Below are 7,631 nucleotides of genomic sequence, written 5' to 3' on the forward strand. Positions count from 1 at the left end.
ATTTCACTATGTTGGCCAGGCTGACCTCGAACTCCTGACCTCATGATCTGCCCGCCTCGGCCTCCCAAAGTGCTGGAATTACAAGCGTGAGCCACCGCGCCCGGCTGATCCCTACTTTCCATCGTTAGGTTCCCAGGCTTTGGTTTATGAGCAATAAATTCTCCCAGGAGGTTTGTCGTTTCATTTTATTGGAGGATGTTTTCTCATTAAGTCCCTTTCCAGGCCATCAAAACTCCCCAAACTCTTGGGAACTGCATTCCATCTACATGCCTTGTGATTTCCTTCACCCCAACCCCCACCCGTGTATCCTCTTCTCTCTCCTGTTAGTAGTATGGGCTTTGCACAACCCATCCCAGTAGTTGGGTCAACTTGAAGCCATCTGACTCTATGTCAGTCTCTCTTTCTCTGTCCACCCTACACCAACTTACGACCCCAAGAAACTTTGTTTTCCTAGAGCTGCCATTTTGAAAATGTTGCTTCCTACTCTAGGAACTGCTTTATGAGTAAGATGGGACACCTCTCCATTAGTCCATAAGGTTGAGAATATAAATCTATATAGAGCTTAGGTACCATCCAGTTAAACCTGCCTCTTAACACAAGGATTGTCTTTACGGTGTTTATATCAAGCAGCCATCTAGTGGCTGGTTAAGCACCTCCAGTGACACGGAACAGCCAGTTCAATTTGTAGACAATTCTGCTGGAAACTTTTTGCTATAGCAGAAATGCAATATCCATAGTGCCCACTAATGGGACAGTGGGGTGTGGATGTGTCTTTAAGAATTTGAAGGTCTTTTTATGGTTTTTCTCCATTATTCACCCCAATAGTTTATTGATTTTGAGACAGGGTATTGCTCTCTGTTGCCCAGGCTGGAGTGCAGTGATATGATCATAGCTGCAGCTTTGAACTCTGGGGCTCAAGCGATCCTCCCATCTCAGCCTCCCAAGTGACTAGGACTACAGGCATGCACCACCTCGCCCAGCTAAATTTTTAATTTTTTTTTTTTAAAGAGACAGGGGTCTCAGGCCTGGCACAGTGACTCACGCCTATAATCCCAGCACTTTGGGAGGCCGAGGAGGGCAGATCACTTCAGGTCAGGAGTTCAAGACCAGCCTGGTCAACTTAGTGAAATCCTGTCTCTACTAAAAAATGCAAAAATTAACCAAGTGTGGTGATGTGCGCCTGTAGTCCCAGCTACTTGGGAGGCTGAGGCAGGAGAATCGCATTAACTCAGAAGGCGGAGGTTGCAGTGAGCCGAGATTGTGCCACTGCACTCCAGCCTGGCCAACAGGGCAAGACTCCATCTCAAAAAAAAAAAAAAAAAGATGGGAGGCCTCATTTTGTTGCCCAGGCTGGTCTGTAACGCCTAGCTTCATGAGATCCTTCTGCCTTGGTCTCCCAAATTGCTGGGATTACAGATGTGAGCCTGTGCACCCAGTCTATCCACTTTCTTTATTGAGGCTACATGTTTTGTTCTTTCAGTGAATGGTTCTTTATGTATCCATACCTCTCTTGAAGGATTATGCCTGGAAGTGAAGCAAGAAATATTCCAGGTGTGGTCCAATGACACTAAGAACGTGGCTTCTGTGTTCTGTGTTCCAGTTATATATTCTAACAGTATGTTAGGGTTTTTGTTTGGTAGCTGCATCTCCATGTGAAACTTTAGGGAAATTGCATCTTTACATTTTTCTCCCTAATGCTGCTGTTTAGACATATTATCTCAGATGCAATAATAAGCTGATGAGTGGAATGAGAATAGGACCCTCTTTCCTAGGGAAAGGCATTCTCTGAGTCATAACTGCTGTGCTGTCTGTGCAGGCACCCAGCTAGGTGAGTGAAGGCTTGAAGCCATGTGCTGTCATGTGACTGGCTGAATTACTTGGTCAAGAAACCAGAGTGGACCCTTGGCCAAGGTCAAGGGGCTGGCGTACCAGAGAAAAGGTAACAGCTTCATCAGATGGTTTAGCAGGATGAAAAATAGGTATTTGAATTTGGGTTTGAAAATCAGGGTAAAATTTGTCAGAAGCCAGAGAAAAAATACACAGGTAGCCAGAGAACAAATACAGTGAGGAATGAGTAGACCCCAGGGGCTGCACTGCCGTTTGTTGATGTAAGGAAAAGAAAGTTAGACATAAATGTTTCCTCTCTGAGCTGGCGTTTTTTAACCTGTGAGCATTTTGTGTACGACTTACAGGTTTTGATATACCCTCATCCCTGAACTGAAGGCATCTGTTTTGCAATCAGAAGAAAGGTCTTAAGTGTGTGTGCTTAGCTGGTATTACAGCACACCACTGAGAAACTGCGGGGAAAGAGAGTCGTGACTGTGTTCCTGAGGCCCACTTCTTGCAGTTTCCTCAAAGGTGGGAGACCTTACTTCTTCCTAGAATCCTCTGGGCATCCCTGTGGCCAGAGATTTAGGAACCTTGCTGGCCACAGACTCAAAGCAGGAAGGCCACCACTTTCACCCCACAACCTAACCCCAGGGAGGAGGCTCTCTGTTGCTAGTGAGAGTGGAATAGAGGCTGCAGGTCCACCTGAGTTGGCCACAGAGGGGAGGGCATGGATGAGAGGGAGGAAGGGCTGGTGTCTCCCCTTCTCCGTGGATCCCTCTCCTCTACTTGCCTCCTTCCGGTCTCCTCCTTACCTCCTCCTGCTGTTGGAGTAGATGAGCTGGGGACTCACACCAGGGCTTGGCACAGCAGGAGGAGGGCATGGAGTTTCTCTAGACCTTGGCTTTAAGTAAGAGTGCTGACCAGGCTCTTAAACTGGGGATGTGGGCTAGTCCAGCTCACTAGAGTGGAGTCTTAGGTAATATTAAGGTAATGCATTTGTCCTGAGAGCATCCCTGTTTTAACTGGCCCTTGAGCAGCTTAGCAAGGACAGTGCCTGGCAAGAGTCTCAGTGATCTCCCCATGTCTCATTTTTGTTGATAAAGTCTAGCTTCAGAACCATATTTCAGGTCACCTGAGCACCTGCCTTCCTAGCACAGTGGCTGACATCTACTAGGCATTAAATAACCATGGGTTATTGTCATAATTAAAAACCAGATCTGTTTTCTAAAATAGGGTTAACCATTCTCAAACGTTTTGAATCTGGAGGACCTAAAAGAATTTGGGGTCGCATGAGTCACCAGTGAGGAACTGTATAGAAACTGATTTTGTTATTTTTGCTCCTGACAGATAGCTAAGCCCAGTGACTTCCTGAGAAACCCCACAGAGCGTTAGCAAAGGCCTGGGGAGAAGAACTAGGAACCCTGCCTCGTCCCTTGCTATGTTAGGCGGCAAACCCTGCTTTTCTTCGCCAGGAACAGCAACCTGACCGTGCTCCCTCTGCCAGAGTCGAGCTTCCCTGCAGAGTCAGGCAGGATGGGAAAGGCAGATGTCAGCCAAGTGGGGCTCTGTTTGAGTCACATCCTGGTAAATGCATGTCAGAAGCAGGTGAGCGATGTTAAATTTCACACAAATGACACTCCAGATGAAAGGTGAGAGCATAGCAGCCCTGAGCTTTGTCTTTGTGCCCAGACCACTCTCTGCTGTGCAGAAAGAAAAGCCTCATGGAACTCTAGAACAGAACTCAGAGCCACCTGGGGCTGGAATTAGGGCGTGGGGGGTGCGGGCATGCTCCTGTGAGTCCTGCTTCCACCGATCGTGAGACTTTGAGGCTCAGAAGAGGCAATAATTGCACAATGGGAATGCACATAATACCACTGAACTATACATTTAAAAATGGCTAAACCATTTGTATTTAGGAGAGATGGGATTTTGCCATGTTACTCAGGCTGGTCTCGAACTCCTGACCTCGGGTGGTCTACCTGCCTTGGCTTCCCAAGGTGCTGGGATTACAGGCATGCCAGACATGGTGTCAGGTGCCTGTAATCCCAGCTACTTGGGAGACTGAGGCAGGAGAATCACTTGAACCTGGGAGATGGAGGTTGCAGCGAGCCGAGATCGCGCCATTGTACTCCAGCCTGGGCAACAAGAGTGAAACTCCGTTTCAAAAGATAAAAATAAAATAAGTTAAACCAGTGTCATGTTATGTGTATTTTACCGCAGTTAAAAAACAAAACAAAACAAAAAACAGCAGCCAACGTGGACAGCAAAGTACAAAACGAGCAACAGCAATGACAGTAGCAGTGATGATTTGCATCCAGTTCTTAAGTGCAAGCAGCACGACGGGGACTAAAGCATCTCCCTGTGAAGAAGAGCTTGAGGAGAAGAAGGGCAAGCGTGTGGGAGCCTCTGTGAAGGCTACCCCCACGCACGCTTTCATCAAGGGCCTTGCTCTGTGACTCTGACCTCTCTTGTTGCCCAGCATGGTCCCTGGGACCGCGCAGTCTGCCTTCCTCACCAGAATACAGCCCCCTCCAAGGCTGCAGTTTTTCTCCAGGAGTCCTGCCTGGGAGCCTAGCTGTCAACACCACCCTCTCAGATGCTCGCTGCCTATGGCATCCTGCACCGCTAAAGCTTGGGCAAATATCTTGCGCCTCCCTTTTCCTTGGTTAAGAGTATGATATTTGCAAGGGAACTTTACTAAAAACGAACAGGAATAGATGAAGAAATAATGACCCAAAGTACAAATTGCATAAGCAGAAAAGTAGCTCTACCATATTAAACACATCATCAGACATTCAGCACAAAATTAGGTGCTTGACATACTCATTTTTAATTTTTGCAATGCTCTGAAAGGAGATTGTTGTTGTGCTTCTTTTAGAATCGAGGAAGCTGTTGCTCAGAGGTCTTAGGTACATAGCAAAGCCAAACCAAGACTCGCACCCTGGCCTGATGGGCTCCAAAGTCTTTATTTTTTCCCTCTATACTGCTTTGAGGGTTCACATCCAAAGGAGGTTCATAGAAACAGCAGACAGCTTTAACAGATGCCACAGGCTCCATGAGAACCATGCTCTACCTGTTGCTTACAGACACATTTTAGGCCTTTTGCCTGCCGTCCTGCCTCCTCAGTAAGCTTGTGGGGGTAGGGGCTTTGCTGGCATTGCTCAAACCTGTACCCGTAACACCACAGACCTTGGCACATAGTAGGTGCTCGTAAATATCTGTTGACTGGGTGAATGAATGATGCTGCTCTCTTGGCCATGTTACATTCTGCCTCAGCATCCACAGACCTCTCTGCCCATTTATCTTGTGCTGCTGTCCACAGACAGATGGCAACTTTCATTTATAACGCCGTTTTCAGACCCCACAGCCTTCTTTTTTAATAATAGTTTCTGGATGACTCTATTAGCTCTCAGTTAACTTATGAGTTCCACCAAATGAGCTAGTCCTTTTGTAGCCCAGGTTACCTTCTTTAACTCTCTCTATAACCACACAGACTACTGCTAACTTAGGTGAGTAATAACGGTGATTGTGATCATGGTGATGATGAATAACTAACATTTACGAGGCAGTTAAGATATTCTGGCATCATCAAGTGAGGACTATGCATGCATCATTGCATTTCTTTGTTTGTTTTTGTTTTTTGAGGCAGGGTCTCTCTCTGTCACCCAGGCTGCAGTGCAGTGGCACCATCTCAGCTCACTGCAGCCTCCACCTCCCAGGGTTAAGCAATGTTCCAGCTTCAGCCTCTCGAGTAGCCGGGACTACAGGCATGTGCCACCATGACTGGCTAATTTTTAAATTTTTATTAGAGACCATGTTTTGCCATGTTGTCCAGGCTTGTCTTGAATTCCTGGGCTCAAGTGATCTGCCCAGGAGATCATTACCCCTTCAGCGTTGCAAAGTTCTGTGATTACAGGCATGAGCCACTGTGCCCGGCCATATCACTGCATGTAATTCTCACCACGTCTTTGGTCATGGATCCTATAATTATCCCCATTTTACAGGTGAGAGAAACTGAGACTGAAATGGCCCAAGTCCTGCATATTTATTTCTGCTTCCAAAACTTTAAACTACTTTGTACTTAGCAACCTGAAATTTTTCTACATCTTACCTCACAAAATACACTGTCTTAGAAAAAGTGGTGCTTATTACAACAGACCTGTGATATCACAATGCCCTGCCACACCCTACTACGATTACACCCTCTGCACCACGAAAATCAGCACCCGCTCTGTAGCAGGTAGGGTATCCTTTTACAGGAGATGGAATGCCCTGCTTGGTTGATAAAATTGGCCCATCTTTTCTTCTTCCAGGACCTTCTACCAGCATCGCATTTCCTAAATCACTTCCTTTGAAAGAACACAGTCCTTCCAAAAAGCTCTCAAGCTGTATAAGTTTTGGCTGGACCCCATTCAAGACCAGTATTTTACACTTAATCTGCTTCTACATGGAGCCATCAGGATGAAGAGGATTTATGAGGAGTGCTTTCCCGGAGCCTGACCTTTCTCTTATGTTTTATCATTTATTTATAGTCCAGTGTCTTCAGCAAAGACATCCTGGGGCCTCCCGCTGCGTGATGCTATCAGATCGCCCCTCGCTGCTGGAGCCGGTGTTCTTGGCGAGGAAAGGAAGAGGTCGGGGCAAAGCGAAGTACCAGGTCTTGAAGCCTCTGGCACTCGTGGGATGACTTCTCAGCGGCTTGCTGTAAACTGCTCCCCCACCACCTGCCTTGAGTAGACTCTGGCTTTCTGTGGCAATTTTCTCGTGATCCCTAGAGCCCAGCCCTGCTTTCCTCCTACCTGGATGGCTCACCTGTGGATGACCAGTGCTTGAATTTAGCCTTGGAGATGGAGAGGAACTGGAGGAGGAGAAGAGATGTTTCAGTCCTAGATGAATTCATTTGGAAAAATAAGCCTCCAGAATTTGAGTAAATCTCCATATTATCCTGGAAGAGTTTCAGGTCTTCACAAAACCCAAGTAACATCTGTGGATGCCCCATCTCTTCAAGGTCAAGCACTCCATGACTGTAGAGTGAAGGGTTTCCTGTGCAGTCGCTCCCAAGCCCCACATTCAGAGAGGCGGGGCTGCCCTCTGTGTAATGTCCTGGTGTCACCCCTCAGAGCGACTGGTTCTTCCCTCAAGAGTGTTTTCTTTTAAAGTTCACAGTGTTCACTTTTTTGTTTGTCTTTCTGTTTACGTACTGCAAAGAGAACTCTGAATTCTGATTGCAACCCTACCCGTTAGATAGTTTTACATTCTTCCTGAAATGTTGCACGGTCACTTATGGCATTGGGAAAAATGGACACCGGCATTTTTAGATCTCCAGGCCACCGAGGGGCATGGGCAGGTGGTAACCTGGTTTTCAGAACACTCACAACTTCCCTTTTGTTAACACTTGCAGACTTTCCCCCTTTTTGCATGCTAGTAGTGTTTATTTTTCAATGGAATATTTCACTCATAGAAAAAGAAAACATACTGCATGGATATTAAAGAATATAAAATAAACACTCCCGGACCCATTACCCAGTTTAAGAAATAGAATGTTCCCCAAATGGTGAAGCACCTTCTGTGCCCTCCCCATTGGTGATCCCTCCCTGCTGAGGGAATTTATGTTTATTGTTGGAAAGCATACTCAGTAAAATAAATGCATTTTAGAAATGTGTGTGCATCTGAATTTGATATGAATAGTACCACATAGGGTGATTCTTTTGTGTCTTCTGCTTTTCAGGCTGATCTGAATTGATGCACGTAGCCATAGTTAATAATTTTCACCACAGAATAGTATTCCGTGATGTGACTAT

General features: G+C 46.3%; 1 long non-coding RNA gene across 1 annotated transcript in view; it reads left to right on the top strand.

Moving 5' to 3' along the window:
* LOC117080980 overlaps positions 1–7,353 on the top strand; it is a 29,986-nt gene extending 22,633 nt beyond the window's left edge. Inside the window, exon 4 of the long non-coding RNA XR_004436035.1 lies at positions 6,363–7,353. This is a non-coding gene — a long non-coding RNA (uncharacterized LOC117080980). The remainder of the gene's footprint in view (positions 1–6,362) is intronic.
* The last annotated feature ends 278 nt before the right edge of the window (positions 7,354–7,631 follow it).

This window comes from Trachypithecus francoisi, unplaced genomic scaffold (genome assembly GCF_009764315.1).
Source record: "Trachypithecus francoisi isolate TF-2019V2 unplaced genomic scaffold, Tfra_2.0 Lachesis_group8, whole genome shotgun sequence".
Classification (NCBI taxonomy): Eukaryota; Metazoa; Chordata; class Mammalia; order Primates; family Cercopithecidae; genus Trachypithecus; species Trachypithecus francoisi.